Raw genomic sequence first — 26,171 nt, 5'->3', positions numbered from 1 at the left:
GACATGTCCTGATCTGAGACCCACTGAGAGCTTTCTCGAGTGTTCTTTAGGCTCAATAATTCATGACTGAGCATTTCCTATGGGCTGGGCCAGGTGTTTTCACAGCTTTGCAATTACATTTCAGCTTCACAGTGACCCTGTGAGATGGTTATTACTATTATCTCCCCTTACAGATGACAAGACTAAGTCTTCAGCAGCTGTTACACGGCTCATCAGTGACACCCAGTAGCTAAGGGACAGAGCTGGAACCCCAAGGAAATATTCTGACTCCAAGTTCAGAGCTCTTGTCACAGAAGCAAAGCTGATTCACGAACCCTTCCTTTAGTTCTTGGGGCCATGCCCCAAGAAGGGTCAATGCCATGACCCTGGGATGTTCTTCTCCATCCCCTCCCCCGAGCTCCATACATGCGGGTAAGAGCAAGGGTGTACCGCGGCATCTCCCCTTGGCCACTTCCCAGTGCCAACCAGGAGCCAGGCACTGAGCTGACAATATTGCCCTTTATCTCAACCCTCTAATAGCCTGACTATCCCTTCTCACCAGTGACTGAGACTCCCAGAGTTCAGGCAACTTGCTCAACCACCACATCCTGAGCACAGTGGTGTTGCCCTGGAACACACAGGCCTGGAACCCGTTTCTAGCCCTTGTGCTGGATGCTGACTGTGTGGGGAGGACACAGGAGTAAACACAGTCTGGTCCCTTTCCTCAAGCAGGACCTCTTCTGGTGGGGGAGCTGGGGGAGTCGAGACAGTGACACTACAGAAAGGTGGAGTGAGAGAGTCTCAGAAGGGGGCCAGGTACAGTCTGGGGGTGAAGAGGAAGTCAGGGGAAGCTTCCAGGAGAAGCTTCCATGAAAGCTAGCTTCCATGAGCTAGCTTTGAGAAAAGCCTTTTTCTTTTTGTTTTTTGGCCAAGGCACATGGTTTCTGGGATCTTAGTTCCCTGACCAGGGATTGAACCTGGGCCCTTGCAATGAGAACACAGTCCTAATCACTGCACTGGCAGGGAATTCTTTTTTCTTTCTTTCTTTTCTTATTTTGGCCGTATGACTTGCAGGATCTTAGTTCCCCAACCAGGGATCGAACCCATGCCCCCTCATCTTGAAAGAGAGAAGAGAATTAAGGAAGGGTGCTAGAGGAGGGAAAGACATTCCTGGCAAGGCCATGAGCAACGGCACAGAGGGAGCAATGGCACAGAACACATGAGGTCAGAGTCCCAACCAGCTGCCTGTTAATCTGAGGCTAAACTAACGGGTAAAGGGAGTCGACAGGGTATCTGAGTGCCATGACTTGTTGGCAGAGACCAGGCATCCTGGAGATGCGGGGTGGCGCTCCTCTGCCCTCCTCTCCCGACCAGGTCCCCAGGATACAGGCCTGGGAACAGGGCCCAGAGCTCCCCAGAGCAGCTGCATGAAACATAAAGAATGTCAGCCACGTCCTGTTCCCCGGGCAGATTCCTCCCCACACACTTACCCTTCATGTGCCACTGTGTGTCACCCGGGAAATGGCCCCAGCCCAGCTTACCCGGAACCTGGTTTCCCAACAAAGAGTCTATGCTTTTCCATCCCGGCCACAGTGCTTCCCAGGCCTTCTGCCCACCCGTCTCCCCGCTGCTCACCCACACCATTCCTACTTCCACTTCAAGTCTCTGAAGACTGGCCCCTCAAGCTCTGTGGACACCAAATAGACTCGAGACCCCTCACAAGCCCGCCCCTGCTCCCATCCTGAACTGCTGACATCCCATTCTACCCCACAAACTTGGGTGGGTTCTGTTCAACTGCTGTCAACTCTATGTGACTTCAGACAAGTTACTTAAGCTCTCTGAGCCTCAGTTTCCTCATCTGTAAAATGGGGAAATAACAGGGTTGTCATTATTGTCAACACACTTCATGGGGTTGTCATAAGCATTAAACTAGCTAATATTTGTAAAGTATCTAGAATAGGGTCCAGTAATAATAATAGCAAACATTTAATAGCTACACAGTAATAGTAAGTACTTACTAGCTACGTAGTAATAGTAAACACTTAATAGCTACACAGATAAGCTACTGTTACAATTATGAAGAAACCTGAATATTGACCGTATATATTACAGATGGGCTCTGTGTGTGAATGGCTCTTACATATTCATAGATTCTTTACTAACTGAGCTATGAGGGAAGCCCACATATTATTACAGGGGTTGCCAAATGCTGTGGGGGTCAAATCCAGCTGCAGCCTACGTTTGAAAATAGTCTGGTTAAAGCACAGCTACAAGCAACCATACTCCAGTGAAAGTTAAAAACAACACCACAACTATACTTGCTCATCATTTATAAATGTTTTATTCAACAGAGACCCTAGGGCCCACAAATATTTCCAAAATATTTCCAAATATTTCCAAAAATATTTCCTACCTGGCCCTTTACAGAAAGGTACTGATCCCTGTGTTATTAGCTTGAATCGTATGTAGCTGACTGCTGAATTGTTTTTATTCCACAAAACCATGCATTTCAAATGGTTTAACTTAGGATAGCATACTGGCTCATCATGCACCCTGCCTTACCCACTAAAACAGGAGTGAGGGCGTGCGAAGTCATTTCAGTGCAACCCTATGGACTGACTGCAGCCCGCCAGGCGCCTCTATCCATGGAATTCTCCAGGCAAGAATACTGGAGTGGGTTGCCATATCCTCTTCCAGGGGATCCTCCCAACCCAGGGATCAAACCTGAGTCTCTTGTGCTTCCTGCATTGGCAGGCAGATTCTTTACCACTGTACCACCTGGAAAGCCCAAAACAGGAGTGCTGTGCTTTAAATCCAGTGATTCTGATCATAATAAAGTGATAATGGTCATTCTTTGAATATTTACCATGTTCAAGGTTTATCTGGAACTTCTACCACATTCCTGCAGGGTAAGCACGATCACTGCCTGGATTCCCTCCCATATTTGAGGCTCAGAAAGATGTTAAAGAGTGAGTTGAGGATCCAAACCAGGTCTCCAGACTCCACACCTACCATACTGTTCCCCCTGGGTGCTGTCTAAGAGGCTGTTGGGAGTAAGATCCATCTCTGATAGGACAAAAAAATGGACAGCCTGAGGCCCTCCTATCTCCCTACTTCTCTGCAGGTCCACCTCCCAGACAACGCTGCCCACACAGTGGATGGGGCCCAGCTGTGACTTCCCTGTCGGCCTCAGGACAGGACTCTGAACAATCTGACTTGTCTTGTGAGCCACGGTCAGGGCTGGGGAGGGGGCAGGGAGCACTTTCAAAAATAAGCGAGCTCTCTTTCCAGGACTGGGGGAGCTATTTTTAGCAGCTGCCTAAATGATGGTTTCCCCCTCAGCTCTGGGAAAAGCAAGAAAGCAAAAGCAAATGTTCGCAGCCCCAGGGGCCCCTCTGTGCAATGTGCCCCCCAAGGTGGCAGGAGGAGAGGGAGAGAAAGGGGCGTCTTGCTGGGAAAGTGAAACTGAAAACGTCCCCCAAAGCGACATTTCTCTGACTCAGGATGGGGGGCAAGCGTGGAAGCTGTGGGTTTTCCAATGGGTTTTCTCATTCGAGAAATGATCAAGAGAACATAGGTTTCTTTGTCTCAACAGGACAGAAAACAAGCAGATAGTAGCTCTCCAAGGGCATGGCCAAGTATGCAGGCACTCACTCATTCATCCACCCATCTAGCCACTCAGCCCCCAAGGGACTGCACGCACAAGCACTTTTCTAGGTGCTTTGGGTGAACCAAACATCAAATCCCATTCTCACCCCAGTTTACAGTGTTGTTGGGGAGGTCTGTGTATAAACCACCAGAATTCTCAGGGGGCGGAGGGAGGGAGTTCCAGGCTCTGGGACCGCAGGGAGAGGACAGTGGCTTCTGGCTGGGGTGGTCTGGAACATTCACCAGAGGAAGTGGCCTTGGAGCCAGAACTCAGAGGAAAGAGGTGGACATGTGCCAATTGGGAGGGGCTAAGAAACTCGTTCACAACAAAGGTGTACTGGGGTGAGGACTTAGCATCCAGGGGAGTGTGGGGCAGAGAGCTTCCTTTTACCAGGCTGGAACACAGAACTCAGAGAGGGGCAGTGGGAAATAAGATGGGAAATAACCAGATAAAGAAAGACAGGCCTCGCAGGGCAGGCGGGAGAGGAGGAGGTGGCAGCGGTGGCAGCTCCAGGCTGGTTGGCTTATTGGCCGATTAGTCGGCTGGTTTATGGCAAAGGGGAGTCTGCAAGGCCTGCTCTGAGCTGGGATTTGGATGGACAACCTTTTTTTTTTTTTAAATTGGTTGATGATTGCTTTACAATATTGGTTTGATTTCTGCCATACATCAACATGAATTAGCCACATGTATACATATGCCCCCTCCCTCTTGAACCTCCCTCCCACGTCCTGTCCCACCCTCTCCCACCCCTCTAGGTTGTTACAGAGCCCTGGTCTGTGTTCCTTGGGTCGTACAGCAAATTCCGCCGGCTGTCTATTTTACATATGGTAGTATATATGCTCCCATGCTTCTCTCTCTCAGCATCTCTCTCCATTCATGCTATCCTCTCCTTCCTCTCCCCTGTCCTTGTCCATAAGCCTGTTCTCTGTGTCTGCGTCTCCACTGCTGCCCTGCGAATAGGTTCGTCAGTAACCATCTTTCTAGGTTCCATGCTGCTGCTGCTGCTAAGTCGCTTCAGTCGTGTCTGACTCTGTGCGACCCCATAGACGGCAGCCCACCAGGCTCCCCCGTCCCTGGGATTCTCCAGGCAAGAACACTGGAGTGAGCTGCCATTTCCTTCTCCAATGCATGAAAGAGAAAAATGAAAGTGAAGTCGCTCAGTCATGTCCGACTCTTAGTGACCCCATGGACTACAGCCTACCAGGCTCCTCCGTCCATGGGATTTTCCAGGCAAGAGTACTGGAGTGGGTTGCCACTGCCCTCTCCACTAGGTTCCATATGTATGCGTTAATATCTGATATTTGTTTTTCGCTTTCTGACTTACTTCACTCTGTGTAATTGGCCCTAGGTTCATCTGCCTCAGTAGAACTCAAATATGTTCCTTTCTATGTCTGAGTAGTATTCAGATGGACAATTCTGGTGGCACTGTCTCAGCGTGGATTATCAGAGGGACAGAATTGAGGAAGAGCCTGGAAGCAACTCTGAGTAAGAGTTAACGATTCCCTGAGCAGCCCAGGAAGACAACAGGGGCCAGATGCCCAGGATGTCATGGACGGGCGTGCGTGCCCACACGCATGCGAGCCGTGAGCAGACGCGGGGGCTTTGGCAAGACACGGACTGGGCACAGAAAGCAAGAACTTGGGCTGAGAATGGGAGGGAGCAGAGGGGAGCTCTCTGAGCAACAGCTGTGAAGTAAAAGAGGAGGAGGAATTTCAACACCCAGATCTCTGCTACCCATTAGAGCCAGAGGCCTGAGGCTCCCGGCCAAAGGGAAACCACCCCCCACGTGACAACCCGGCCTCACCCCCTTCTGCTTCCTGGAAGCCGAGCCCCCTTCTGCGGGCCACAGGGATGGAGAGGCCCTATTGAAGGGTGGCAGGGAAAAGTGCCCCCAGCTTCCTCCTGGGTGCTCCTCCAGGTCTCCTGCCAGAGTGCCAGACAGCTGAGAACTCACACCATTCTGGGCAACCCTCGGCCTGGGAGCAGCTCCCTACAGCCACTCCTCTTGAGGTCCTGCACAAAGGCCTTCTGGCACACATGAGGGCAGGATCTTGAAGTCCCATCGAGGTAAGCTGGCCCTGGGACTCTCACTGGGCCTGTGCGCCTGGTCACACCAGGACCCTGGGCTGACGGTCCTGCTAGTCCCTCTCCACATCCTCACTCACACCAGAAAAGGCCTTGCGACATAAATCCTGGACTGCGGGCACATTCCGTCTCTTCAGGGAACAGGAGGGCAGGGGCTGGGGGAGGGGAGATGAGCTGACTCCTGGAGGACAAGTGATTGAAAACGTAGACCCCTCCCCTCACCTGCTCCTCAGTCTTATTCATGCAACTTCACCCATTCATTCATTTTAACTAACGTTTGTTAAGCACCAAAGTGCCTTGCTAGGAGCTGGAAAAATACCAGAGTAAACAAAAGTTCAGCTTGGTGGGGAAGGGAGACAAGCGAACATAATAAAATGTGGCCACGAGCTTTCCTGGTGGCTCAGCAGTGGCTTCTCCTTAGCAGGAGGCTAGAGTCCGATCCCTGGGTTGGGAAGCTCCCCTGGAGAAGGAAATGGCAGCCCACTCCAGTGTTCTTGCCTGGAAAATCCCATGGACAGAGGAACCTGGTGGGCTACAGACTGTGCGGTTGGAAACGAGTCAGACTGATTTAGTGACTCCACCACCACCGCATGGTTCTGTTAGGGGCAGTACTGGTGTTTGGGTCTGAGAATGTCTACTCTCCCAGTGTGGGGTTCCATCCTCCTCCGAGCTCTCTGTTCATACAAACGGTATCGTGTATGGACAGAGTGCTAGAAGACAGTCAGAGATGCCCTCAAGGATTCAGGACCAGATACCCTGTCCCAGGGCTACTAATATTGGGTTGGCCAAGAAGTTTGTTCAGGTTTTTCTGTACGGTGTTACGGAAAACGAACACATTTTGGCCAACCCAATACTATTAAAGACTAAAAACAGCCAAAATGTTAAAAAGTAAAGGCTGGTTAGATAGATGCAGATAGACACATATACATACATGACAACTTGAAATAATTATCTTTTGAGTTTAGAGTTATTTACTCCCAAAGTAATTATCTTTGGACGTTTAGGGTTGTTTTTCTTATCCTTTTCTGGATTTTCCCAAATTTCCAACAATAAGCATTGATTGATCAGAAAAGACAATATTATTTTTAAAAGGAGCTAAACCCTAGAGTGAAACTGAGGAAACCCAGGAGCGAGTCCCAACTCTGCCCCAGCAGGCGACCTGGGCAAGACAGGAATGCCCTTGGCTGAGAGCATCATTTCTCTGAGCCCTGTCTGTGGATGAGGAGGTCAAACCACATGCTCTCCAGAGCTCCTTCCACCCTGGACATGAGGCTCTGAGCCACAGAACACACAAGGTGCTAAATGATGCCGGCTGAATGGAATCCTACCCACGCTCCCATTGGTTAGCTCACCCTCCATCCAGCTGCTCGTTCAGTCCACCTCTACTGTCTCAGCACTCACTCTGTGGCTGGCCCTGCTCACAGAACTGGAGATTGAAGGGCAAACCACACAGACACAGCTCCTGCCCTCACGGAGCTATAGCCTCCCAAGGTCAAGGTCCCCTTCCGTGGCTCTTTGTCTTCTCTCCCTAATGCCCCATCCTTTTAATGCTTCTTGTCACCTTTCCCCCACATGCCTCAGGTGAATCTGTTTCATTCCCAAACACCAAGCTCCAGACCCAGTCCAGTCCCACAGAGTCTCAAGCTGGGATGGGTGCCGACCTCTCATTTTCCCCCACTCCTGGCATTCTGCAAATAGCCATCTGAATAATAATTCTAGAAGCACCTGATTCTACACTCTTAGGTTCAGCATCACTCAGGGGTCCCTGTCCAAACTGAAAGCCAACTGGTTCAATTTCCAGGTTTGGTCATTTTACGGGGCTCACAAATTCTATACCAGCCAAGCCTTGAGATCAGAGCTACATCCGTGTGCCCCTGAGGACAGAGGAGAACTGGAGCTCTCCTTACTGCTGGTGGGAAACAGCTGGGCTGTTTCTTAAAAAGTTAAACCCACACCTCCATACAAACCAGGCTTTCCACTCCTAGGTATTTACCCCAAACATAGAAAGCATGTTCCCCTACAACATGATTCATGAATGTTCAGAGCAGCTTTGTTTGTAATAGCTCCAAGCTGGAAACAACCCAAATGTCCATCAATGGGTAAATCAATAAACAAACTGTATAGTGTATCCATAAAATAGAATACTCCTCAGCAATCAAAAGGAATGAGCTGCTGTGATGTGCTGCATGTGAATGGAGCTCAAAATAATTATGCTAAGTACAAGGAAACAGAGGACAAAAGCGTACGTATTGTATGATTCCACTTATCTAAAATTTGAGATAACCCAAACTAACCTATAGTGACTAAAAACTAAGATCTATTGATCTTTTGATCAGTTGATCTTTCTAAAGATTGTGGGTGGAAGGTTGCTTATGGAGGGGCTGGAGAGTGGGAAGGGAGGGACTAGGTTATAAAAGAATTAAGGGAACTTTGGGGGATGATGGTCAAGCATGATCTTGAGGGTAGTGATAGAGTCAAAGGTATATACATATGCCAAAATATATCAAATTATGTACTTGAATTATGTAAAGTTTTTGGTACTTCAATTAAATCTCTATGAACTTGTTTAAAAACAAACAAAACAGATATATTCATAGCCTCACAATACCCAGTAACCAAGGGCTCTGGAGTCTGCAGGTGGCAACCCTCTAGAACAGCAGGTGCCTAGCAGGATAGGTCCCCTCCTCTTTCATTGGTTTGCTCTTGGTTGCCTTCTTACTTCCTCTAGGCAAACAAGAATCAACCTGATGAATTGTTTTTTCATAGGTGAGCATCTTCTGCAGTGGTCCCCAGCCATTTTTGGCACCAGGCACTGGTTTCGTGGAAGACAGTGTTCCTATGGACCAGGGTGGGGGGTGGTTTCAGGATGATTCAAGTGCATTACAGTTACTGTGCACTTTATTTCTGTTATTACTACACTGACTCCATCCCAGATCATCAGGCATTAGATCCCGGAGACTGGGGACCCCTGCTCTAGAAGACCACTGGTATCATAAGCTTCTCTACAGGTTCTAGGAAAGACCTCCCAGCCCAGGGGTGGTGGGAAGGTGGCCAGGGAACTCTCTTCTGGTCCAGGTCTCAGCTGATCTTGTTTGGTCTTCCAGGAGGCGGGACTGTTTCTTGTAAAGAGTGTATGCTTTCATGTTAAGCCTGTGGCTAAGTTACTTAGGACCTGTGAGCCTCACTTTCCTATAGGCACATGGAGGACAACACCCACCTCCTAGAGGTGAGCATCAAGCAAAGAGCAGGCATCAAGCAGCCAGCTCAGCTCTGGGCACATCACAGGCCCTCCAACAGGGTTCCCTTCCCCTGTTCCGACTCCAGGAGTGGTTACGTTTCAGGGCTTTACCAAAACATGAGAAAAGCTGAGGGGCCCCAGAAGCCTAGTGAAGCACAAGCCTGATTCTACCCGGATGCCTCTGGGGGTAGAGCTGAATTGAAAGCCGCCCCAGGATTCTGGGTGGGTAAAAATAAGGCACCTTCAGCCAAGGTTACAGTTCTGGAATTTGTCAGAGGCAGATGACATAGCAGAGGGGATTGAGAAAGAAAGGTGGCCGTGACTTGGAGTTTCTAGGACAAGACATCAGGAGAGATGCGGGGTAGGGGTAGGGGGGGATGCCCAGTCCTTGCTCATTGGACAAATATAGGAGATGCTCAGAAATAACCAGACAGCAGAGGGAGGGAAGATATGAATCCATGTGGCCTGTGAAAGGGTTTGACGCCATGGTACAGAGGTGTATGTATGGGGTAGTATGGTTTTATTGTTCAGTCACTCAGTCATTCCAACTCTTTGCGACCCCGTGGACTGCTGCACGCCAGGCTTCCCTGTCCATCACCATCTCCTGGAGCTTGCCCATCAGTTCTACGGCACTCAGTGTTCTTCAGGGTGCAACTCTGGGTGGTGTGTATGTGTGTGTTTATAGTGTTATATAATTAAAAGACGCTTACTCCTTGGAAGGAAAGTTATGACCAACTTAGACAGCATATTAAAAAGCAGAGACATTACTTTGCCAACAAAAGTCCGTCTAGTCAAGGCTATGATTTTTCCATTAGTCAAGTATGGATGTGAGAGTTGGACTATAAAGAAAGCTGAGCACCAAAAAACTGATGCTTTTGAACTGTGGTGTTAGAGAAGACTCTTTAGCGTCTCTTGAACTGCAAGGAGATCCAACCAGTCCATCCTAAAGGAGATCAGTCCTGGGTGTTCATTGGAAAGACTGATGTTGAAGCTGAAACTCCAATACTTTGCCCACCTGATGCGAAGAGCTGACTCATTTGAAAAGACCCTGATGCTGGGAAAGATTGAGGGCAGGAGGAGAAGGGACGAGAGAGGATGAGATGGTTGGATGGCATCACCAACTCAATGGACATGGGTTTGGGTGGACTCCGGGAGCTGGTGATGGACCGGGAGGCCTGGCATGCTGCGGTTCATGGGGTCGCAAAGAGTCGGACATGACTGAGCAACTGAACTGAACTGATAGTGTTGTGTGTGTGTGTGTGTGTGCGTGTGTGTGTGTGTGTGTGTGTGGCATGGTACAGATGTATAGGTGATGTGGGTATGTATATGTGTGTTCATTCCCAGGAAATAAACACACACAATTCTACTGACTTCCAAGTTTCTGTAGAGAGAAGACCCAGCTAGCTCCCTGATATATATGAACAGAGGAAAGAGTAGTATCATTGACAATCAGCCTCCATGCCAATTTAAGATCAGCCCAGCTTGGTCTATGAGGAGCTGCCCAAACGTAATATTCAGGAAATGTTGCTGTGGGGAAGACATTGTCTTGTCTTCAGTTTCCCGTGAACCACGTTATAGCCTGGGAAGAGAGATCCACCAAAAGATGCCTGTAGCTGCCGTGGACCAGAGAACGTAGCATTCCCATGCAGCATCTCACGGAATCTCAACACAACCCAGCAAGGCCAGTATTTCTGACTGATAAAGACACTGAGGTTTAAAACCAGGAGATGATGCCCACACTCTCCTGTCAAACGCCATCTCATTCCAACCCAGTTTTAACTCCGTTCTGTAACGTGGATGTACACATACATGCGTGCATTTCTCTGGGGGTATGTTTTTGTCCAGAAGACATAATTGGGTTTTCCTTAGTGTCTGTTAACAAGGTGTACACACGCACCCCAGTGTTCACCGCAGCACTACTTACATGACATGGAAGCAACCTAGATGTCAATCAACAGGTGAATGGATACAGAGGTTGCAGGACGTATATACAGTGGACTATTACTCGGTCATAAAAAGCAATGAAATTGAGTCAGTGCAGTGAGGTGGATGAACCTAGAACCTATTATACAAGTGAAGTCAGGCAGAAAGAGAAAATGAAACGTTGTATATGAACACCTATCTATGGAATCTAGGAACATGGTACTGAGAAACCCATTTTCAGGGGAGGAATGGAGCTGCAGATGTAGAGAACCAACTTGTGGGCACAGTCGGGGGAGGAAAGGGTGGGACAAATTGACAAAGCAGCACTGACATAAATATGCTGCTGCTGCTAAGTCGCTTCAGTCGTGTCCGACTCTGTGCAACCCCATAGATGGCAGCCCACCAGGCTCCCCCATCCCTGGGATTCTCCAGGCAAGAACACTGGAGTGGGCTGCCATTTCCTTCTCCAATGCATGAAAGTGGAAAGTGAAAAGTGAAAGTGAAGTCGATCAGTCGTATCCGACTCTTCGCGACCCCCTGGACTGCAGCCTACCAGGCTCCTCTGTCCATGGGATTTTCCAGGCAAGTGTACTGGAGTGGGCTGCCACTGCCTTCTCCCATAAATATGCTACCGTGTATAGAATAGCTGGCTAGTGGGAAGCTGCTGTATAGCACCAGGCGCTCTGCGATAAACTAGAGGGGTGGGAGGCTCAGAAGGAAGTCATGACTGATATAGTTATGGCTGATTCTAGTTGTTGTACAGCAGAAACCAACACAACAATGTAAGGCAATCATCCTCCAATTTAAAAAAGCAAACAACGTGCATACTCCCTCTGCCTCTATTTGAAATTCTGGTGTTATCGTTTAGCCCTTTCCCCAATAAGCCTGAGACGGAAAAGAAAAAACAAAACAAAACAAAACCAAATTGCTGACAATAACGTGTCCTCAAACTACACCATGCTCCAAATTTTACAAGATAGAGATTCAGCACATGTTTAGAAGGAAGGATGGTAACATTTACTAAGAGCTAGGCTGGGCTCAAACATTTGCCTTTTTTAATTTCACTTCATTAGCCCACCAGCCTGCAAAGATGATCTTATGCATTTTTACACATAGGGAAATTAAAGCTTAAGAGAAGGTAAGCAACTTGCCCAAGTTAGCAGAGTTCATCAAGAGCGTGAACCTCAGTCTGCTGCTGCTGCTGCTGCTGCTGCTAAGTCACTTCAGTCCGACTCTGTGCGACCCCATAGACGGCAGCCCATCAGACTCCACCGTCCCTGGGATTCTCCAGGCAAGAACACTGGAGTGGGTTGCCATTTCCTTCTCCAAGGCACGAAAGTGAAAAGTCAAAGTGAAGTCTAATTGATTCCAAAACTCAGACACAGCCTTCCCATGCACAGAAATGGCAGCATCATGGTAAACAGTTGTCGTCCCCCGCCCCCCGGCCCCCAGCCATGGAAGCCTTCCCAGCCCTTCCCCATCGCCCACCCCAACTCTCAGGGAAGAACTGAGCGCTAGCACAGAGAAGCCCCGTCCCCCAGCCGCGGGCAGCAATCGGGCCCCATCATCTTACCGCCCACGCTGAGCCACAGAAAGATCCAGGCTACTCATCTTCAGAGCCAGCCTCTTGAGGATGAGTGCCAGGCACTCTCACAAGAGCCACTGGCTTGGTTTAAGGCTCTGCCGCTGCCGTCCTGAAATCTTCAGTAATTTCTGAACCAGCAGCCTTGCCTCTCCATTTTGCGCTGAGGCCCGTGAATCTCGCAGCTGGTCCTGCCCATCTTCCAAGGAAGCCAGCTCGGGCAGCCTTTCCCAGGAAGAGCAGCCCAGCCAGCCACTCCCTGCGTGTTTCCAAAAATGTTACCCACAGTCCCCGAATGGTCAGGACAGAACGGAGACAAGTTACTTTAATCTGGGGTGGCTTCCTGGCCCTAACGGCCTTGATGGGGCAACACAGTAACTGCTGGGCTGCTCCCCACCCTGCTCTCTCCTCTCCATCCCACCTCACCCCTCCGGCCCCGCATGCTCCCTGGTCACTCCTCCCTAAACACACCATTGCTCAAGGGATTAACATTCCTGGAGGGCACGGACACTTCCGCTTTATCTCCAACTCCCCTGACCCGGGCTCTTTCTGCACACACAGCAGGAACTTGATGGGAGCGGATGGGCACACTGTAGTATGTGTTTCCTGAATGCTTGACCCCATCAGTTACAGGGTCTAACATCAATGCGATGGCTCTACTCAGACACAAAGATTATGGGTCCTTCTACAACTGGATAAATAGTAAAAGCAAGAAAAATGTGTTAGCTTTGAAACAGAGTTAAAAAAAAAAAACAAACTGGTTCTGCTTGTTCTGCATTTGGGTTTGCAACATTTATCCCCTAGCCCACGCCTGCCTCTGCTTCCTGCTCCTCTCCTTTGCCTGTGCAGGTCCCACCTTCTCCAAGCAGCCTTCTTAACCATCCTCGGCTCTCTGAATTCTTCCAAATAAACTCAGAGCCCTTGCTGTCTACCCTCTTTATAGGATGCTGCATTATCGACTACTCTGCGACCCTTCACGGTATCTGACGTCTTGAATTCATTTATCCTTTTTATGCCAGTGAGCTTTCCCACCATCTATCCTGAGTGCCCCAGGAACATGCCATAATGCCATGTGTGCCGTGAATGAAAGCCATCTGACGGCAGGGAGTGTGGGTGGGGAATAGACAGAGGAGGAAGTTATTAACCCCAGAAATAAAATCTTCCCAGCAAACCCAATGTATTCAGGTCCTTCAACCATTTCTCTTCTTAATGTTAGGGGAAGCACACTGATTGAAACCTTCCACCCTGGCCAGGCACCGTAGTAACCATCTGCATAAGTTGTTTTACCACAGGAGGTCCTGGTATGGAACACGGAACAAATAAGCCTCCACCAACCGGAAGGGTTCAGGAAAGGTCAAAAGGAGACACCACAGGTCCGACCACCTCCCAGAATCCTTCTCTCTAGCATCCATCTTGGCTGAACAAGGCCAACAGGAAGGACTCTGAGTCAGAATGATTGGCTGAGGACAACCCGGAACCTAATCCCATCACCATAAAACTGCAGAACCACGTGGTAGAGCAGTTCTCCTGGGTTCCCTTAGCCTACTGCTCTCCACCCGGGTGCCCTTTCCCAATAACATCTCTTGCTTTGTCAGCACATGTGTCTCCTTGGACAATTCATTTCCGAGTGTTAGACAAGAGCCCAGTTTCGGGCCCTGGAAGGAGTCCCCCTTCCTGCAACATTAAGAGTTCACTGGAGGTCAAAGGCATCCAGACCTTGTCCAGACACCATCAAGAGGTGTCTCAAGTGGCCCTTAGCAAGAGAGAGGCAAAAGTGTGCGCCTTGACAGACCCGCGTGGCTAAATGAGGTCTTGGCATTCCCAGACGAAACGCTGGACATTTCATTTCTGTTTGTTTCTGCTGCCCTCGCTCCCTTCCAGCGAACCAAAGACATCTCGTTTGTAAAAGGCGTAAGCTCTTTTTCCTCCCTGTGCCTCTAGAATGGGATGCTTCCTCCAAGGGAAGTGACACCTCGGCTGGGAGACTTCAGGCTATAGAAGGTGGGGTTTCCCCTTTGGAACCCAGGCCATGCCCTCCGTAGCTTCAAGCCCAGTCTCTGCGTGGACTCCCATCCCTAAGTCATGTTCCTTTGACCCAGACACCCCTGTAAGCTGTGCCTGGATTCTCTCCACTGAAGGAACTTTACTTACCCGAGGGCCCCTCGCGTCCCCTTTGCCTCCCTCTTGTGTCCACCTCGCCTGGAAACTGCACTTCTGCGCATCAGCATCACTTCTTTCCAGCCTGTCTCCCCACCTCCTCCAGACGCTGTCTTCCCAGTACTTTCTCCATGGTGTTTCAGAACAACATGACATCCAACCCAGCTTTCCCCACACTCCACTTTTTCTCATTTCTTTGATTTCAACTAGCTGGTCTCCCTGTCTGGAGCACCCCTCCGGGACCCTCCCCTTCCTCCCGGCTACCCACCTGGCAGCCTGCGCCCTTGCTCACAGGTGTGGTGAGGCGCCCCTCCTTAGCATCCTGTGTTTCTCCCATCAGACGTCAGAGCTGCCACTGCCGCTTCCTGAATAGGGTCGCTCTCAATGGGCTGCTACACCCTTGAGTTCAGGACCAGCATCGCACGGTCTCTTGGGAGCCCTGCACCCAGCAGAGCTGGTCCCGCAGCTGGTGTGCTGGGGCTTGGCCAAGGTTCACACCTCCGGTCTCTGTCCTTCTCCCTCACCCCTTCCCCTCCCAGCAAACCTTCCCTCTCTTTTCAGACGAATTCAGCCAGTGGTCTCTCCCGAAGCGTTGTGTTCCCCATCTCCAGCTCCTTATTTCCAACGACCCACATGTCTGCTCTGAAATGCTGGCACCATTCCCACTGACTTCCTCTCAAACCATCTTCGCTCCTCCCACCTGTAGCCCACCTCGGCTTTCCTCTGTGAGTGACGCCACGGTCCGAGGTTCAAAGCACAGCTCATCCTTAATGCTTCCTCTGTCTTGAGAAAGGCCGCATGCCAGGCCTTTACATGTATTATCTCATTTCTTGACCACATCAAACTCTGAGGAGTGGGTATCAGCATCCTGAGTTTAGACCAGGAAACTCTTCCCTTCTGTTTCACATCTGAGGCTGAGAGAAGTCCGATGACCTCCCCAAGGTCACAAGCACATAACTGACTGTGCTGGGGTGAGAGGCAGGTTTTGACAGGCTGTCCAAAAGACCACCAAGTGCGTGTGCACACAAACACACACACAGATGCACGATGTTCCCTCCTTTATGTTATAATTATCCAATCAGTCTCCACGCCCAGTCGATTCCCACTTGGAATTGCTTCCTTCATGGGCCCTGTGATCTCCCATGTGGACCCAACCCAGACACACAGGACATGACCGTGTGGTCACAGAGCTGGGGGGATGGGAGGCCATGGGCCCTCTTGTCTGGCCAGCAGTGCTGACCTCCCCTTGTGCTCACAGCTTGGAAGCATTTCTCCAAGGCCCCATCCTTTCTTACCAGTCTGGCTGACCTCCAGCCCAGGCAGAGGCTGACCTCTTTTCCCTGGAGCTGCATCTCACTCACTGCTCCTCCTGGCCTCAGGCCCAAAGCCGTCAACAGGCTACCCACCTAGAGCACACACTGGGTTTCCAGGTCTCTTCCCCCAGTTTAGCTCTTGGTTTCCCCACTCTCCACAGAAGAATCCCAAGGACAGTGGATCCCATCCTAAGGGGTTTCTCAACAATGCAGATCCCAGGGCCCTGCTCTTAGCGGTTCTGAATCAGCAGACCTGGGTAAGCATAAATCTGCTTTTTAACAAGTTCTTCAAGGGACTGGGATGCAAGTGGTTTCATTGACTTCCCTTCTCTTTCACATCTGTACTAACCTTTTCTTTTTTCTTTTCTTTTTTTTTTCACAATTCACCCTTCTTTCCAGAGTAGTGCTCAAATCCCCCAAGTTCTCATCCCTGGCTGCACAGTGGAATCACAGGGCATTCTGAAAATATTTATGCCCAAATCCCAACCAGAACCAATTAAAACAGAATCTCTGGGCAGGTGTCAGGGAGCCACTGGGATGACAGCTCATCCTCCTTTGCTCAGGACTGTCTCAGTTTTAATCCTGAAAGTCCCACATCCCTGGGAAGTTCTGAGTCCCAGGAAAACAGGATCAGTCAGTTACCCTACAGGGCTCTGGGTAGGGGGTCGGGGGTGGTGAGTTATAACTGTTTCCTGGTGATTCTAATTTGCAGCCAAGCTCACCAAACGCTGGACCTCATCTGCGCACACCTGCCTTTTGTTTGCACTCAGCTCACCTAATCTCAAAATGTGTCTCTAGACCAGCAGCATCAGTGTCAACTGGGAACTTGTTTTAAAAAGGGAGAGCCAACTCTAACTAGAATTTGTGCTTTTCTCGGATACAGAGGGCTGTCCTGATGGCTCGGTGGTAAAGAATCTGCCTGCCAAATACTCTTGCCTGGGAAATCCCACGGACAGAGGAGCCCGGTGGTCTACAGTCCATGGGGTCCTAAAGAGTCAGATACAACTGGAGTGACTAAACAACAACAATGACGACAGACAGCTACAGGGGGATCCTTTGATACCCTACCCAGAGCCAGCAAACTTCACTCACCTAAGTGAGGACTAAGGAGTTAACTGGCGGTGGGGTCTGAGGCCGGGAGGTTTCAGTTCTCCCTGGAGGGGTGTAGGGGTGGCCAGAGTGGTCTGCATTTTGATTCAAATGCACTGACCCTTTACTGACCACTACTAAACTAGCTGGCGTGTTCATGACATCTCACAAAATTCAACACTAACCCTGTCCAGTGTATGGTGTTGGGGTTTTGCAGGGTCCATCTATGAAACTTTCATCTTCTGGCTCAAGTTCAGGGCCAGCTGAGAAAGAGATTCATGGAGCAAACAGATGGAGGTCACAGTATCAGCCACGTTCCTGATAAAACTGTGGGAGTGTGCGGCTGTCTCTTTAGACAAATGGACTTCCTGCTATTTCACCCATGAGTGAGGCCAGCTGACGTGTCCAGTCCTTGGCAGAGGAGGGTGACCGTGGACCTTTCCATAGGAGCAGGTTTCCAACCCCACCACCCAGAGCTGGCCAGATGCACCACCCTGCAGACAGCAGAACCCAGAGAAGGGAGGAGTGTTGGCCAGCCCAGCTCGTTACCTCCCAGAGTCACTGGTCAGAGATGCCTTGCCTCTTCCCCTGGGGAAGTGATGGGGAGGGAGAGGCCGAGGTTCTCCACCCCCACACCCATTAAAGCCTGGCTCCTTCCTTGGACCAGGCCAGCATCTCTTGGGGTGGGATCAGGGAATGAGTGGCTTTAATATCTGATGGTTGTAAAAGTTCCCTGGGTGATGCTAAGGTGCTGTGACTACTGAGTAACCACTCTTGAGGAGATCCTCTCTGGAAATGAGAAGCCAGAGAGATGCTCCCCTCTAAGGGGTGGGGGTTGCTCCTATTTCTCAACCAGGGAAACAAGGTCTGGGGAACCTTGGGCATCTAGCCCGCTGCCTGGAGCCAGTCAACAGAATCCTAAGGATGAGTAATAGCAGTAAATGAATCAGCTTTCTCCAAATCTTGGGTGGACCTGGAGGTTGATCAGCCAGGTTGGAGCCAGATCAGCTAAACCAGTGGTTCTGGAATCTCCTGGAGGGATTGTTAAATGCAGCTCAATGGGCCCCACTCCCAGAGTTTCTGATTCAGAGGGAGGGCTGGGCAGCTGTGAGAAGAGAAGGGCACAGGTTTGTCTGCTGGGTAGGTCTTTGGCACCAGCTTTAAGGATGGCCTTGCCTGGGGTTCACTCAACCTCTCTGGGGCTCGGCTTCTTCAAACAGCCATCATCACGGGAACGATGACCCCGTGTGTTGCTGGTGAGCTGAACCAGTACACGTGAAGCACCTAGTGTGGAGCCTGGCACTTAGTAGGACTGCGGATAAATTGTTGATGTTGATTATTATTTGTAGATGATGTTGTTTTTCAGGGATGGCTTCTTTGAAAAGACTGGGAGGAGGTTTTGGGAGCCAGGCAGGAATATCAAGAGGCAGAACACCAAAGAGAGAAACAGCCAAGTCTGGAAGGATGCAGGGGGCAGCCAGAAACGGAGCAGAAGCCAGTGCAGAGAAGGGACAGGCAAACTGTGTGCAGAGGGTGGGGGTCTGCGGCGGACCTGGCTAGAGAGAGGCTGGGAGCCAGAGCTGCCCAAAATAGAACTCCCTCCTCTCCCAAGTCCTCAGTGCTCCCCCTCCCCCCTCCCTTTCTCCCTGGGCCACACTCCACACGCCTCTGTCCAGACTCATTTGTTAGAACTGACCACCCCCCCCCACCAACTGCACCCCCACCCCTGCCCTAGGGACTCAAGGAATTTTAGCAATGTGCTCAGTTCCAAGTGCTGGAGGAAAGAAGCGCAGTAAAAAGGGGAAAAACCCTGTCTCTAGGCTTGTGTCTTTGTATGGCTACCCACAGCCGCCCAAGTCTTCCTCTCCCCTAAGAGACGGGCATTCGGACTCAGCATCTGGTTAGAAGCATCCAAACCAACTGGTACCAATGGCCTGCCTCCCCTCACCCAACCACAAAACCCTCCCTGCTATCTCTGCCAACCCATGTCCTTCCCTCTTTCATAACTAGACTCAAAGCTCATCTCCCTGAAGTCTTCCCTGGATGAACCTCACCTGATTGTAAAGAGTTTCTTCCTCCATATATGCATCCATCCACCCATCCATTCATTCCACAAATGTTTACTCAGCATCTGCTCTTGTAACAGAGGAGAACAAACCTGACTCCATAGTGGATCTGTTTCTTTAGCTCTAACCCTTGTGCGCGGTTGCCCGTGCTTAGTCACGTTGGCTCCGTACATTTTTAAAAGACTGTTGCCTATAGCCCGAAATACACATAATAGCCCATTCTCAAGGCTCCGACCTTTTAAAGTAAAACACTTTCCCATTCGCATAGAGATAAAAAGTAGAACAGAAAACAATTACCAATAACTATCTAATTAATGTGGATATTTTTAGGCAAACTGTGATCAGACCTACGTGGACAGCGGCAAGAACGAAGGATTACTGCACCAGGTTCGCAACAACCGGCCACACCCTCTGCTCTTTGGGTATAAAACAAGCCTGAGTTCTAATTCAGGTGAGATGGCTCTTTGGGACACTAGTCCATCATCTTCTCAATATGCTGGCTTTCTGAATAAAACCTCTATTCCTTGCCCCCCAAAATCATCTCTTTTGATTTATTGACCTGTTGCACAGTGAGCATTACAAGCTTGGACCTGGTGACCCTCTGACTAGGCACGTGCTGGGTAGCAGAGACTCCAGTCCCTGCCCTCCTACAGCCTAAGGAAGATGGCACTAGAGTGGGAGTTCACAGTCAAAAGGAGACAACAGTGTCCCGTTGACATGTTCAAGTTCACGCTCATGCTCTTCAATCCTCCTTTTTAGCATAAGAAGAGACCTCCCAGCCAGTGGTGAGTCAGCATCCTCTTTGCTTACACACAAAAATCACACCAAAGAAAACACCTGTATAACATACTTTATGGTTCCATGTTGCTTTCCATCCTGGGGACTTTAGAAACATGTCTGAGCCTCAGTGCATGTCATCTTCAGTTACTCACTCAGCCTCTGTATCTGGCACCTTAGGGACCATCTTAACTGACATGAATTGACCTGCTCGATGTGCCAGGCAGGAGAGATAAGAGCTGAATAAGGCACGTTCCTGAGCGCCTAATGACAGTCTAGTGGGAGAGCCAGGCATGAAATAGCTAGTCTAGCACTATATGGGGTGGACACAGGTAAGGCACTGTGATGTGAGTGGAGAGAGGCATCTGCTGCAGTCTGGTTGTTGACCAGGAGGAGACCAGGGAGGCTCCCTGCAGGAGGCAATGAAGAGAAGCACTAAGTCTTAAACTGAGCCTGGGCAGTGGCTTGGCTCCTGCCATTTCAGGTCATCTTAGCCACGTCTCACTGACTTCGCTTCCTTCCCTTCCTTGTCCCAGCATCTCAGAATGTCCCGGGTATTGGGGCTTCTGGGAAAATGAATCCATGTGAATGTGGTCAAAGGGAAAAAATGTTACAATACCAATAACTTCATTAAGTCATAAAAGCTAAATATAAAAGGAAAAGGTTATTTCCCCTGGCTATTTTTAGTTGGTGCTCAGATACCCGCCTTGGCCTATTCAACGCCAGTGCAACCAGGGGCCAGAGCCGAATTTTCAAATGTTGCACCGCGGTCTTCGGAGCCGGAAAACAGCTCCTGGCAGATGGAAAAGGGCAGGGCTTCATCTGACTTGTGAGCTGAGTCAGGGCTGTACCAGGCTCTGCACAAAGCAGCTACAGCTGTGAGTCAAAGGCCTCTTTAGCTAGGGAAGCTGAGTGAAGAGGAGGCTGTCACATCACACTTTTTGTCAAGCACAGTCATCCTCCCAACAGGTAGTGAAAGTCACTGCTTCCAATGCATGCAGGGGCATAGGTTTGATCCCTGGTCAGGGAACTAAGATCCCACACCCAACAGAACACATCAAAAAAAAAAAAAAAGAAAACAAGAATGATGAGCATTTTTACATACCTAGGAATAGGAAAGAATCTGAAGACAGTCCTTGCTAACATGGAGTGAGATTTCCTATGACATGAGAGGTTTGCCCTGATGTTCACCCCTGGCTGAGTCAGCTTGAAGCCAATCCCCCTTTCTCTGGGGAGGATTATATGTTATTCAAGGGGCAACATTTTATTTTTACTGAGGGCTAACGAACTTCGACCGCAAGACTCCTTTCTGAGAAACAAAGGCCCTAGGAATAGAATGGAGCCGAGAATCCAGAATTCGAGCTTCTAAACTTGGCTCTGCCAGGAACCCGCTCTAAGACCTTGGGAAAGTTTGCTTCCTCAAAAGCCTCACTTTCTTTGTCAGGTCAGGTCATACCCCACAGCGCTGTCATGAGCAGTAACTGACAAATTCAGGAATAAGATGACAAGCCAGATATAGAGTATTTTATGAGGAAAATATTTCCCAATATATTTTGCCTCTGGGAAATCCAGATGTTTAAATTTTTTTTTTCCTTTTCTCCTGTACCCTTCTGATTGTTGTTGTGGGTTTGTAGATTTGGGGCCACATCATGTGGCAGTGCAGGGTCCCTAAAACCAGGGATCGAACCTGTGCCCCCTGCAATGGGAGCCAGGAGTCCTAATCACTGGATCACCAAGGAAGTCCCTCCCATACCCTTCTATTAATATGAGAGCTAAGCCATGGCTTTTCTCTGGTCAGAGAAGAGTTATAACTGCCCCGCCCCCAACCCCAAACAAAAAGGTCAACCAAGGAGGGAAGGGTCACTAAGAGGCAGTGTTGTTTACTCTGGACAGGAAGAGGAAATAGAGAAACTTTCTAGGGTTAGGAAGGGGAGGAAGTAAATGAGCAGGATTTCACTTCCACACCTGGGAGGAGGGACATGATTAGAAAGGAGCCAATGACCTGGAGAATCCTAGGAGAGGGACCGCACGCCTGGGGAAATACCACGCCCCTTGGAGAAGCCCCATCTTCAGCTGGGCTCAGAGCAACAGGGCTCCACCAGGGGCAGATTGGGAAGGACCGGGAGGCTGTCCTCGAGGCTGCCCAAGAATGGGCCTTCATACCCACAACAGCTGAAACTCAGGCCCCTCAGGGGAAGGTGGGTGTCTGGGAGAGTGGGGGACCTGAAGCAGCCACAGCTTCAGCAACAGGTGCCAGGTAACCCTTTAAAAGCTCCAGGACAAGAGCAGACCCGGCCCCTTCAGCGGATTTCAGAATGCCAACTACAAACTGGCACTTGCCAAGAACAGCTGCCAGCAACTGAACAACAGTGTGGGCATCTGCCATGTGCCGCTGCAGAGACGGAACCCTGTGCCGCAGCAGCTGCTGACCACCCCACCCCCCCCCCTGCCGGGGAGGGTTCAGGGTGCAGTGAGGCACTCTGTGCTCCATGGAAGAGGGGGCAGCAGTTCTTTAGATAGGCAGATATCTTGAACTGATTGCATGATCCCAATCTTTGCATCTCTTCGTAACTAGAAAAGTACGAAATCTCTTCATGGTGACATCAGCTCTTGGTGACTAGCAGAAAACCTTCTGTAAAGTAAGCACTTGATTGTGTTGAACTTCCCCCTTCACCAAAATCTTATATATAGACCTTCCCCCACGACTCTTTGGAGTGGTCTCTCGGAGCTATCTGAGGTGCTGTTTCCCGGGCTGCAGTCCTCATTTTACCGCAAATAAAACTGAATCCGCAACCCCCAAGCTGTGCATCTTTTTGAGTTGACAAGCACCAGGATCCTAGACGCAGAGGAAACACAGAACACCTCAGTGCACATCAGCGCGGAACCTGGGCCTTGGGAAAATGGGAGCTTCTCCAGCGAGCTGATGACTGAGGAGGGGCCCCCTAGAAGAATGAATCCTGGTTTCACTGGACCATGAGTCTCTGTCTATCATCACAGAAAAGAGGAAGATACCTTTACTGACCAGGCTAATGTTTTTTTATTGCAAGTGATCAAGTCCAGCAAGTCATTCTTTTTCTTGCACGTGTGAGTTGTAATGCACACATGTTCCCCAGCCATTTCAAGAAGTCTGCAATAAATATTAGCTGCCTTCATCATCATCATAACTATCTAAGTTCTCCCCAGACTGATATGCAGGGAGGGCAGGTTAGAACAAGGAGCAAGAAGCAATCTTACTTATTTCCGATCTGAGTTCTCCGGGAGCTGAAGGAGCCTGGAAGGATCAGGAGAGGAGAGAAGAACTGGGGAGGGGTGGAGAGCTGCATCTGGAATGTTCACCCTCTATTACTTTCTGCAGATCTGCTTAAGCCCTTCCTTCTCACTCAGGTTTGACTCTGAAGAATCCACCCATTTCTCTACCCTTTCCTCCCCCCTCAAAAGGGCTACAGAGGAGGGGGCACCAGGACGCTTGCCCCCTTAGCACCTGCCTGACCTGTCTGAATAGGGTCCTGCAGGCCCACTCCTCTGCCCACCCACTCACTGTCTGTGTGGCCCTAGAAGGGGAGCACAGTGGTACTGAGCCAGAACTCAGGTTGCTGAAGTGCAGAAACCCAGCACCACTGACCAGCTATGTTTTCTTTAGCAACTTAGTCTGCCTCCCTGTGCCTCTGGGTCCCCATCTGAAAATGTAAATAATAGTAATTTGCCTCCAAAGGTAGTTGCAGGGATTAAGTTAATGGGTTAGTGGTCTTGTACATGGTGGTCAGGGTCATGCCTGGCTCCCAGCAAATACTGTGTAAGTAGCAATAACTACTCACCTTCTCAATGAGATTACTTAAAATAACCCTTCTTCCATATGCAAAAAGGGAAGCCTCCACACCGTTTGTGGAAGTATAAACTGGCATAGCCACTGTGGAGAACAGTAGGGAGGTCCCTTAAAAAACTACAACTAGAACTATCACACGATCTGGCAATGCCACTCCTGGGCATGTATCTTCAGAAAGCCATCATTCAAAAAGATGCATGCGCCTCCATGTTCAGAGCAGCACTGCTGACAATAGCCGAGACATGGAAGCGACCTAATGTCCCTCAACAGAAGAGTGGATAAAGAGCTGTGATATATAAACACACAGCGGAATATTACTCAGCCATAAAAAATGAATGAAATAATGCATTTGCAGCACCACGGATAGACCAAGAGATTAGCATACTAAGTACGTCAGAGAAAGACAAATATCACATAATATCACTTAAATGTGGAATCTTAAAGAATGATACAAATGAACTGATCTATAAAACAGAAAGACTTATACAGAAAACAAACTGAAGGTTCCCAAGAAGAAAGGTGGGGAGGGAATAAATTGTGAGTTTGGGATTAATATATACACACCACTATAGATATAAAGATGATCAACAAGGACCTACTGCATCGCACAAGGAACTCTACTCAGTATTCTATAATAACCTATATGGGAAAAGAATCTGAAAAAGAATAGATATACCTATATGTGTAACTGAATCCCTTCTCTGTACATCTGAAACTAATACAACATTGTAAATCAACTAGATTCCAATGTAAAATTAAAAAAATTTTTTTAATGAAAAAAAATTTTAATGCAACAATATAGTCAATGATGAATTGCAACAACAGAAATCATAAAAGTTTAAAATTAAAAAAAAAACAAACCTCTTCCAACACCATCCACTCCCTTTTCCCTCCTCCTATCTTCTGCATAGACTTATCACCATACAAGATGCTATATACATTATTTTCTATCTCTCCCTGTTTGTCCATCATTCATTGTGTATCCACAGGGCCCAGAATTACTGCCTAGCGCCTAGCAGACCCTGTAATAAAGGATGAATCCAGGAACCTACCTTACTAATTGTATAACCTTAAGCAGGTTACCTGGGTTTCCCAGGTGGCACAGTGGTAAAGAATCCACCTGCCAATGTAGGAGGCACAAGAGACACAGGTTCAAGCCCTGGGTTGGGAAGATCCCCTGGAGTAGGAAATAGCAACCCACTCCGCTATTCTTGCCTGGAGAATCCCATGGACAGAGGAGCCTGACGGGCTACAGTCCGTGGGGCTGCAGGGTTGGACACTACTGAGCACCACCACCAGCATAAGCAAATTATGTAACTCCACACACACCTCAGTCTACTCATCAGGAAAATGGGACTGACATGAGGATGAAATGAGATAAGATTTGCAAATATGTCCTCTCCAGTCCTTGGCACGTGGTGGATGGATGCCAGCTGATCTGAGAGGACCAGTCTCAGCCTGGCTCAGGCAGGGCCTGCAATGGTTAATCCCCAAATTTCTTCCCCTGTGGCAAGGCAAGGCTGGACTGCAGGGCCACTGGCAACTGTCCAGGTGGCAGAGGGATGTCAGAGGTGGGCGCCTATGGAGCTGCCCCGGTCCTGATGCAGGGTCCTGACCCAGGCAGCTAGAGCCTCTCCCCACCCACTCCTGCTGGGAGACACCGCCTGGGCTTGGAGCGTTTTGGGTGTAGGAGCCAAGTGGTGGGAACCTCTGCCTGCCTGGGTCCCACGCCACATCCTGGCCTTGGGGGAAGTGGGCCCAAGGCCGGGCCTGACTTCCCAGCCATTCCCAGGCGGCCTGCTCTCCTGCAGGCCCAGCTGGGCGGACTGAACCGGGGGCCCATAGGGGCAGGTCTGTCCCTCAGCACTGCCTTATCCCCACCCACGATGGGGGAGACACAGGCCTCAGCAAGGAGGGTCCACGTTCAGGGCTCAGCTCTGTTGGCCCTGAACCCTACCCGCCTTCCCAGCTCGGGGGAGGGAGTGTTCAAAGGCAGATGAGCCTCAAGCGGCCAAATCGCAGAGAGGACACAGAGGAGCTGACTCCAGCCAGGGTCTTCTCCCATCTCCCCAAGTGTTTCAGCTTTCCAGCAGCTTCCCCAAGGGTTCACCCCGCTCCAAGGCTCACCCGGAAAGAGAGGAGAACAGATGTGCAAGCTGAGCGTGGATGGGGAAGATGGATAAATGCAACCAAGCGTTTACCCCATGGCTCATTAATTCCCCAGTCACATGTGGAAGCTCCACTCTGTGCCAGGCACAGCATGCTGCAGGGGTGTGGTCATGAATAGAAGGCAGACCTGGGGACTTCCCTGGTGGTCCAGGGTAAGACTCTGTACCCCCAGTGCAGGGCGGCGGGGGGAGTTAGGGGTTGGTCTGGCTTCAATCCTTGGTCAGGAAACTAGACCCTACAGGCCCAGGCTGCAACTAAAAGACCCCGCATGCTGCATTGGAAGGACTGATGCTGAAGCTGAAGCTCCAATACTTTGGCCAC

The 26,171-nt window shown here is 49.8% G+C and overlaps 1 protein-coding gene across 7 annotated transcripts in view; it reads right to left on the bottom strand.

Moving 5' to 3' along the window:
- Positions 1 to 26,171, bottom strand: part of DAAM2 (dishevelled associated activator of morphogenesis 2) — a 130,990-nt gene that overhangs the window by 61,246 nt on the left and 43,573 nt on the right. For 2 of the 7 annotated variants that reach the window (XM_060403168.1, XM_060403170.1), the window contains exon 1: positions 12,448 to 26,171. This exon is cut by the window's right edge and continues 37,926 nt beyond it. The exons of the other annotated variants lie outside the window; for them this stretch is intronic. The gene's annotated coding sequence lies outside the window, so the exon portion shown is untranslated. The remainder of the gene's footprint in view (positions 1 to 12,447) is intronic. 7 annotated transcript variants of the gene reach the window in all.

The sequence above is a fragment of the Ovis aries genome, chromosome 20 (assembly GCF_016772045.2).
Source record: "Ovis aries strain OAR_USU_Benz2616 breed Rambouillet chromosome 20, ARS-UI_Ramb_v3.0, whole genome shotgun sequence".
NCBI lineage: Eukaryota > Metazoa > Chordata > Mammalia > Artiodactyla > Bovidae > Ovis > Ovis aries.
Note: the sequence above shows the minus strand (reverse complement) of the source record. Positions and strands in the feature narration are given on the sequence as shown.